Below are 10612 nucleotides of genomic sequence, written 5' to 3' on the forward strand. Positions count from 1 at the left end.
TGCAGTGACAGACCTAACCATGCTGTTATGGGAGGGTTATGAAGGATTTTGAGAGTCTAGTGCTAGAAAAGTATTCAGAGCTGTGGTGGGGGCTTCAGAAATAATGCTGAGAGCAGTGTAGACAATACACGCCTGGCTCCCGAAGTTTCAGAGGGAAGTTTGACAGTCCCTTAAAGGCTCTACCATTTGTCTGATATTTTGAGTTAAGAATCTGGTTCCAGTCAGCTTGGGCTGTAGAATCAACCATGTTAAAGGAGAGACCAAACACAGAAGTGAAACCTTTGCTTTGCTGGGACAGTCAATGACTGTTTTCTGGGGCTGAAAAATCAGCTGTGAATCGGGGACCAGCATCATTGAGGTGAGATCTGGGAAGTCTTTCCTCAGGGTCAGTACACAAAGCTGAGGTCCAGAGGTGGCCAAGGCGGCATCTCAAGATAGTAGTTGTACTTGGTTATCTATAAGAGTCTTTCACCGGCTGGAGAGATGGCTCAACGGGTAAGAGTACTGTGCTTCCGAAAGTCCTAAGTTCAAATCCCAGCAACCACATGGCGGCTCACAACCACCCGTAATGAGATCTGACATCCTCTTCTGGGTACGTCTGAAGACAGCTACAGTGTACTTATTTATAATAATAAATCTTTGGGCATGAGTGAGTAAGGTTGACCAGTGAGCAGGGCTGACTGGAATGAGCAGGGTTGGCCAGAGCAAGCAGAAGTCCTAAATTCAATTCCCAACAGCAGATGAAGGCTCACAACCATCTGTACAGCTACAGTGTACTCATATACATAAAATAAATAAATCTTTTTTTTTAAAAGAGTCTTTCACATGGGATTGGCTTAGAAGACATGAATGGGTCATGGAAAACAGCTGAAACATGTCATCATCCTGTGATAGAGGCAGAGTCACTGAAGCCTGGGCCAAGAAGCCATTGTAGTGTAAGTGTAGGCTATGGAGCATATTTAAAACTTCAGGACTATGGGATGACCACTAAGGACAGCAGCAGCTGTGAAGTGGAGCTGACCTGAGCTTATAGATGAGATATATGTGCTGCAGATGGGGGAGCCAGATAAACAGAGCTGCCTAGAGGATGGACAGTGGGTTCCAGATGTCAAGCACAGAACTTTTCACACTGTTGGATTTGTGACTGTGCCTGGTTTCTTGACTCTTGGAGTAAGACAGTATGTAACTTATTTCTTATTTTACAGGAGCCCACAGTTGAGAGACTTTGGAATTTTAAAGAGAGATTTGAGGTTTCGTTTGTCCGTTTTTTGGCCCAGGGTCTCTTTGTGTAGTTCTGGTTGTCCTAGAGCTCACTCTGTAGAGGGGCTGGCCTCTAACTCACAGAGGTCCTCCTGAAAATAGCTTTAGTTATTTGGATAGTCTGAGTCATACAAGAAACTGATATTCTGCAAAAGTGCCCCGTGCGTTATGAAAGGATCAGTTGTTGGGTAAAACAGGCCTCCTGAAGGAGCACTTCCGTTTACCAGAAAATCAAATCTCCTAAATCAGGCTTCTGTTTGTCAGGAACCACTCCTAATCCTCCAGAAATCCCCTTAACCTTTCCCAAAGGTTAACAACCTCAGCAAGGGCATTTAGTTCCTGCTTATTCCCAACAGCCCGTACCGTCCCGGCCCACTGTCATATAAAATCCACTTGCTCTTCAGCATTTTATTCTTCTCTCGGATCCCTCACCCCCAGAATGACCTTGGCAGTCTGATCCACAGTAATTCTTCCTACCCACAGAACAGTCTAGTTTGGTAGGTTCCCTGCCCCATTGCTTGTAGGCCAGGGATGCACCAAGGCCAAAGACTGCAAGGCTGCTTTCCAGAGGCAGCTGAAACCTGCTGTATGAGACAGACTGGAACCACTGGCCAGAACGTGGCTATCTGACAATCCCATCTGCTGCTGGTCATCTACATCTGGAATTTGGTCCAGGTTTCCTACCAAGTCTGAATAATCAAAGAATCTGCAAAGCTAAAGACTGTAATAGTTCAATTTAATCATAGACTGTAAATAGTCCACAGCCACTAATCCCACTCAGTTATGAGAATCCATGAACTACTTCTGATGTAGGACTTTCAACAAACTTACAATTTTGTCTTTAAAAAAAAAACAAAACTTTAATTTTATTTTATATGTATGAGTATCTGGCCTGCATGTATGTCAGTGCACTGTGAGCATGCAGTAGCCTTGGAGGACAGAAGGGAGCATAAAATCACCTGGGAATTACATATGCCCGCAAACTGCTTTGTGGGTGCTGGTTCTCTGGAAGAGCAGCCAGTGATCTTAGCCATGGAGGCATTTCTTGAGCCCCTGTTTCTATCTTAGAGGCAGATCTATATGAATTGTTCACACGGATGAGTACAATGTAGGAATGTAAGATAAAGGTAGGCAAGGTGGTAAATGCCTGCAGTTCTAGCACCCTGAAAGCTTCAGAACTCCAAGTTCAGCATAGACAAAATTGCAAGAGTGACTTTCGTTTACTTATGATTCAAATAAATATGTTTACTCTTTTCAAAATGAATTAACTGTCTATCCTACCCAGACAAATATATGATTCAGATACAGTAAGGGATGGCAACACTGGGGAGTAACAGCATTCATGTTGTCCAGTGTTGGTTGTAGGACTTCTGGAAATAGATAAATAAGTGTCTGTTCATCCCAGATAGAACTGAGATCACAGACCAAATAAACAATTCTATACAGATTTATCTAAGTGAAACAGTGACCTTATTGGGGTCATTTACAGAAGTGTGGGTAAGAAGTTACAGTGTTACATATGACTCAAAGAGATTTGTATCCCCACAAAGTTCACCCCAGCATGAGTGAAGGAAGATTCACAAAGGCTGCATCCCTGGCACTCTCTGTAGTCAGTATGACCGACTAGAGTCTCCTCTCATAATTGTTACAACATGTATAGCCTTGGGGAGGATCCTTGTGCTCTTGTAAGCTTCAGGAACTTCCTGAGACTTGTGAGTTTAGTTTACTTTCTGAGACTTAAGAGACCTGGCTCCAGGAGTGGATGTTTCAATCCAGAAAAGAGAAGCTATAACAATAGGCAGAGATGGGAATATTATGTTGGGAATAGGCAGAAATTTTTATTCTGAATCTCTGGCCTGAGATAAACTTCAGCAGATGATAAAGTGTCCCTTTCACTTAATCTTCCACCCATAGTATAAATAGAGCTTCCACATTAAAAACACCCATACTTCAATATGAGAAATTGAATAAGATAATAGATGGGTCATGCAAATACATGTAGGTTTAGTTTTGGGTCTACTTTCATTATTGCTACAGGATATTCAATGGGTATTGAGTTATTATTAGTAAGTTCTATGTGCTGCCTGGAAAGCATCCATCTAGGGTGCAGCAGTAATGGGCAGGGATTAGAGCGGTGCGGAAGATTCCATTACATCATCCTCCACCATCACTAGAGAAAAATGACTTCATGATGGTTCACTGGGAAGTTCTGGATCCTACAAGGACTTCATAAATAACAATGCCAGTGTGTCCATTCATCACAGATTGTAGCTGGTATGCATTTTTCATGTTATTTTAAAACCATTGAGACACATTCAGGTAGACAAGTCTCTGTTGGTCATTCTTGTCGGACTCCTGTTTTATGATCATGAGAGTCAATAATCTAATTTGAATTTACTTTCTTTTTCTTGCCATCATCTAAATCATTATTAAATAAAACCAAGTGATATGCGTCTCCTCATCTCCAAATGGAAGAGTACATTCAATTTATTTTAAAACATTTTGCACGGCAGCATCACTTTCGGAAAATACTCAATAATTGCCTGACAGATAGTCCTCTTGCAGCCCGGTGGTGTTCTGGTTATATCCAGGAGCATCTTAATGCAGGAGAAACCTCTGGGGATTGAATAAACCACGTCTTCCCTGCTGTAAAGATGGAGAGGAGTCCAGATTCTCCTTCCCTCCCCACAGAGCCGGACCTTAAATCAGTTACCTTTCACCAATTGCTATCAACTCCTCTCCTGCCTCTTTAGCTCTCCATTTGATGGCTGCTAAGTGAGGTGGGCACTTTTAGGTTCAGTATTTTAACTGTATTTTCAAAGTGCTCTTTTTTTTAATTTATCTAATATTTTATAGAGAAAAATCCATGCTAATGGTATGGTGTTCCCGTCTGCCTTTTTTTTTTTTTTTTTTTTTNTAGCCCTGGCTGTCCTGGAACTCACTTTGTAGACCAGGCTGGCCTTGAACTCAGAAATCTGCCTGCCTCTGCCTCCTGAGTGCTGGGATTAAAGGCGTGTGACACCATGCTCGGCTTCCTGTCTGCCTTCTAATCTTTCTACCTGTATAACATTGTGCTTAGTATGACCAAAAATGGTGTCCAGCTAGGCAGTGGTGGTGCACACCTTTAATCCCAACACTTGGGATGCAAAGGCCAGCCTGACCTACAGAGTGATTTCCAAGACAGCCAGGGCTACATAGATAAATACTGTCCTGACCCCTCTCCCCAAATTACATAAGAAACACCAAGTTCTGTATCTTTTTAAAATTTTTATTTTATATATCGGGGTACACTGTAGCTGCCTTCAGAAGAGGGTATCAGATCCCATTACAGATGGTTGTGAGCCATCATGAGGTTGCTGGGAATTGAACTCAGGATCTTTTTGAGACAGGATCTTAATCCATGTCCCAGGCTACCCCAGACTTCTCTATGTAGCCCACACCTCTCAAGTTGCATTGTTACTAGACTTAGTAATCACAGGAAGTGCATCCACAAGCCAGTTTAATTGAGACAAATTAATAGTAAAAAGCGGAAAAGGACTTATTCAGCATGGCCATATTGAGGAGATGGGGGAGGGAGGGAAGAGGGAGGAGAGAAAGACAGAGAGAGAGATAGAGAAACAGAGACAGAGAGAGAGAGAGAGAGATGAGCAGCAGGCTCCAAGGAGAATTTAGGTCCTAGCACCAGAGACACACACCATGGTGAGGTCTCTGAAGAGACTCAAAGCACACTGGGCTGAGGAGAAGAGCCTGTCCTTTTGAGGACAGAGGGAGTTTCACAGAAAAAGCCTACAGCTAGGTCTCTAACCCCCAGGCAGTAGGCTGGGACTAGGCGGGGAACTGAAGGTTTGTGTGTGAGTGTTTCTTCACCCTAACCAAAGCATGTCATTGCTGGACTGTTTCTGACTACTGCATGTGAGATCTCCCCTGCTGCTACTCGTTACAAGTTGAGATTTTTCCTGCCTTTTAATTCTTTAACCGGCAGAAAAATCAAACCTAGTCAAGCCCACTGGCTGGCAACAGCTCTTACCTCAAAACTGCTCTCGTTTACTTCCTAATAAACCCTTAACCATATCTACCTTGTACACTCTGATCTGGGTCTGGGCCAAATTCCCTCTACAGAAATCATAGGATTGGAACTGGAGAGATGGCTCCTGACCGACTGCTCCTCCAGATGACCTGGGTTCAATTCGCAGCACCCACAGGTCATCTCACAACTGTCTTAACTCCAATATCTGACAGACTCACACAGAAACATCTGCAGTCAAAACACCAATGCACATAAAGTATGGAAGAAAGAAAGAAAGAAAGAAAGAAAGAAAGAAAGAAAGAAAGAAAGAAAGAAAGAAAGAAAGGAAGGAAGGAAGGAAGGAAGGAAGGAAGAAGTCACAGGACTGAGGCATTGAGTATGACCCTGAGGACAAAGTGACAGAATCCAGAACAAGAGTCCTACTATCTATTCCCTAAGGATAATCCAACTCTGAGGCTGGCAGTCATATGTCTACATTAGCTCTTTGTTCCTTTCTTCTTCACCCTCCGCAGGAGTTTAAGGGATGGGCCACCTCAGCTGACTTGGTGACTTATGCCTGGCCTGTAACCTGAGTACGTGCCATTACGAAGAAATGCCTCAGATTCAAGGCCAGCCTAGGTAATGGCCCGGTGATTAGTTTCCAAAACCAAAACCTCAACTGACCAAAGAAAAAAATGCTCAAATGCTTCCCTGATAACTCTCTTGAGTGTTAGTGTTGCCAGCTTTTGTCTCCAGACTGGATCCTTTTATATGTATCTAGAGTTGTGGGAAGCAATAACAAATGCCGGTTTAACAGCAAACCCAGATTTTATTCTCAAATACCAAGTCCGAGATAAACTCAAATATCAACTTCTCACCTTTGGGGGTTGAGAAGTTATAGGCAAAAGAAATGAATGGGAGGGATAGGCTCTTAGTGAAGAAGAATACCTGCAGGCTTTCTGAGAATGGGCCACATCTTCTAGGAATTCAGGCAGCACTTCTATCTCCTTTTAGGGTTTTATCCTGTCACGGCCAAGACAACCGTGTAGTCCTGTGGCATTTGAATGGGTGGCATTTACCAGGCAGATGGGATTGTAAAGAAGTTAGAAGCTGGCTGGTATCACTTTGGCAGTCATCTTGGTACTAACTAGTTTTGGCTATGCACACAGGGAAGGGAAATTCTTCGGCATTCTGTCCTAAAATATAAAATGGATTAGAGTGGGGTTTGTGTGGTAGTTTGCATGAAAATGGCCCCCATAGAGCCCTCTTGACATGAGTGCCTTGACATGGCCTATGCTGTCACCAGAGTCAATGGTGATGTCTTGGTTCTTGCTAAGGGCCATGTCTGGATCCAAGACACTAGTACAGCTGGGGTCTGTGTTGATGTCTAGGGTCCAGGTGACCAGAAAGGGCCATGGGATGTCTGTTGTCTGTGCTGCTCTCTGAAGCCATGTTGATATTTGTGGTCCAGGCAGCCTGGGAGGGCCTTGTCTAGGTCATGCAGTAGAGCCATGGTCATGATCTGTGCTATCACTAGAAGCCGTGTGGTGACCCTTGATCTCTGCTCCACTGACTGTGAAGAGCAAGGAGGCTACTATTTTTGTTGTGATATCAATGACTGCAGGTGCACAGTTGAGAGGGAGAGATCTGGAAGGCTTCTTGCGACAATTGGCAATTCCTACCCACACCCTAAACCCCCTCCAAAAAAAACCAACAGCCACTGAAGAGAACTGTTTTGCTGTTGTTTTGTTTTGTTTTTTTTTGCTTTTCCAAGACAAGGTTTCTCATAATAGTCCTGGCTGTTCCGGAATTCACTCTGTAGACCAGGGTGTCCTGGAACTCAGAGATCTCTGCCTGCCTCCGCCTCCCAAATGCTTGGATTAAAGGGATGTCCAGTGTGCCAGGGGTGCTGAAAAGTAGCTCTCCACAACTGATGGCTCCTGGAAGAGGAACAAGACGGGAGGGACTCGGTTCTATTTAAGGGGCAGGCCACTGGGGGTTAAACCATGCTCCATGGAGTATATAGATAATGCAAAGCGTGGAGTTGTACATATTTTTATTTTTACTTCTTTGTGAGGAGTGGGGTGAGAGACCCAGATCTTGGGTTCAGACTCCATTTAGAGAACCTGACCTAAGGTTGACCTCTCTAGTATGAGTTTCCAAGTTACTCCACAACAGACCTGTGTCTAGCACCAGTTTCCAGGTTATTCCCCGACAAACTTGCATCTAACACCAGTTTCCAGGTTGCAAGCCTGCCCCTGACACTTCACTCCCCTAACAACCACCAATCAGAAGGAAGACAGAAGTTACATTTTTGGTTTGGCTCCCAGCACCAGCCAGTTATTTTAAAGGGCAACAAGATTCCATAATGGTCCCCCAGTCAGACGTGTGCCAGGTTAGAAACCCCCTTGCTTGTTTGCTCTTCTCTATAAATGCTTGCTTGAAATTGGGTTCTGGGCTTCACCCTCCTGTCCTGCTGCATCAGAGATGGTGGTGTGGTCCAAGCTCAAGCTTGAATAAAAAGGTCCTAACACAACTAAATTTAAGTTGGCTTCTTGGTGGTCTTTTGTGGTTCTTGAACAGGCACAACAGGGGTAGGTCACAAGGAGGTGCGGTGGACATGGTAGGACTGGAAAGGGATTATGATCAGGGTGCATGATGTGAAACTTCCAGAGAATCAATAGAAATATTATGTGAAAAAAAGTAAAGGAAAGAAAATGGCCCGCATAGGCTTATAGGAAGCAGTGTTGTTGGAGGTGTGGCCTTGTTGGAATAGGTGTGGCTCTGCTGGAGGAATTGTGTCACTAAGGGGGTGGGCTCTGATGTTTCAGATGCTCAAGCCTGCCCAGTGTTGCATTCTCTTCCTGCTGCCTGTGGATCTAGATGTAGAACTCTCAGCTCCTTCTCCAGCACTGTGTCTGACTGCATGCTCCCATGCTTTCTGCCATGATGATAATGGACTAAACCAATGAAACTGTGAGCCAGCCCGCAATTGGATGTTTTCTTGTAAGAGTTGCTGTGGTCATGGTGTCTCTTCACAGCAGTAGAAACCCTAAGATGGGTTGAAACTCCACTGGGTCAAACAGACCAAATTCATGGTAACATTAGCGGAAAATGTGTTCTAATACAAGATCCTTTTGACTTAGCTGTGTTCAACCTGCTTACTCCTGAGAAAAGTAGCATACACCTAAAGGCGTGTGGACGGTGGTTTGCCAGCCAGCAAGACCCACCACTGTATTGCTGCTGCCTCACTGAACACCAGCCTCTAAAGTTTTACAGACACTTAATATATATTGTGTGCTCATGTGCCTTGATAATGCCTGTGCAGAATACAGAATAAGGTAGGGTGGGGGTGGGGGTGAGTTCCCTCCTTCTACCATGTGGGTTCTGGGGATTGAATTTAGGTACTCAAGGCCTTGGCAGCAAGCCCCTTTACCTACTAAGCATCTCGCTGGCTCTGAGAAACAATTTCTAAATGGTCAGGTGTCAGCAGCATATGACAGTAGAGTAAAACCTAAGACCTGGTGATCCATTAATAATGGTGTAGTACGGGCTGGTGAGATGGCTCAGCAGGTAAGAGCACCCGACTGCTCTTCCAAAGGTCCTGAGTTCGAATCCCAGCGACCACATAGTGGCTCACAACCATCCGTAACAAGATCTGACTCCCTCTTCTGGTGTGTCTGAAGACAACTACAGTGTACTTACATATAATAAATAAATAAATCTTAAAAAAGAAATAATGGTGTAGTACTTGGATCGCTGCCTACATCACCATACAAGAACACAGGACTGGCCATAGAATGTTTCATTTTCTTCTTCTCCTTTTCTTTCTCCTTCTCTTTCTTCTTTCTTCTTCTTCTTCTTCTTCTTCTTCTTCTTCTTCTTCTTCTTCTTCTTCTTCTTCTTCTTCTTCTTCTTCTTCTTCTTCTTTCTTCTTCTTCTTCTTCTCCTCTTCCTCCTCTTCCCCCTCCTCATCCTCTTCTTTCTTCTGGCTTTGGTTCTCCTGATGATAGGAGGTGTCTCTGTGTAGCCCAAGTTCAATTTAATCTTGAGATCCTCCTGGTACAGCCTCTCTGTTCCTGGGATTATAAGGATTATAGGTTTGTGCCCATTGGCTTTTATTTTTGCTTTATTTTTCCTTTGCAACTGGAGATAACACTCACATCTTCCTCCCTACCCCCTGCATCTTTTTGGTTTGATTTGTCTGAGACGGGGGTTCACTGTAAACCAGGCAAGCCTCGAATTCAGAGATCTGCCTGTCTCTGCCTCTGAGTTCTGGGATTAAAGGCGTGTGCCACCACTGCCTGGCCCCATGCATATTTTCTTAATAAAATTATTATCATTGGGGTCCATGAGTTCGCTCACAAACTACCAACCTGAGTGGCAACTGACTAGTCAGGAATAGTGTATTGAGCATTTGCTCCAGGACCGATTGATCAAGGCCATAGACTAGACTCTAGATTGCAACCCTGAGCCAGGAACCTACAGAGCTCTGAAATCCACAAACATCTGTGCCAAGTTATTCCACCAATCAGGATTTAGGGGCAGGGAATTTCCTTAGGGACATGTCTTTGTTGTAAATTTGTCTTGTCCTCATTGGTTGGGTTACTTAAGTGTGGTGGGTCCAACTTGACTTGTCTAGCATTCATGTCCCAACTTGCCAAACAGTATGTTAGTTGCCCACAAACATATCTCTTTCTGTCAAGTAGAATGTCAATTCCCAGGGAGGTTTCAGAAACGTAAAACTTTACTCAACCCCCATTCAAAATGGAAGTCTTATTTTAAATGGCTTCTTGTTTAGGTGCCTGTGACTCTCTTTATGCTGGGGTCCATCTCAGGGGCAGCTTATAAAGACAAAACCCTTAGAAGCTCACACATGGGAACAGGAAGTGCTGCTGGGCCGTTGGTTCGGGTCCAAGCACATTGTGGCTAACTATACAAAGCTGCTTTAACTGACCTCTATTGCGATTGGTTTCCAAGAACACTAAAGCATAGAAGATAACAGAATATGCAATCAACTCGGACACGAGAGGGCTTCCCAGGAACAACACAAGAGAAAGTTTCCTTGTAACAGTAATAACAGCATAAAATAGCTGGCTAGATAGCCGTGACCCAGGCCTTCACAATTATAAAGTGCATTTATCTAAAACAAATACATGAAAGTATTCATGGGGGCTGGTGAGATGGCTCAGTGGGTAAGAGCACCCGACTGCTCTTCCGAAGGTCCAGAGTTCAAATCCCAGAAACCACATGGTGGCTCACAACCATCTGTAACAAGATCTGGCGCCCTCTTCTGGAGTGTCTGAAGACAGCTACAGTGTACTTACATATAATAAATAAATAAAT

The sequence above is a fragment of the Mus caroli genome, chromosome 18, assembly GCF_900094665.2.
Source record: "Mus caroli chromosome 18, CAROLI_EIJ_v1.1, whole genome shotgun sequence".
NCBI lineage: Eukaryota > Metazoa > Chordata > Mammalia > Rodentia > Muridae > Mus > Mus caroli.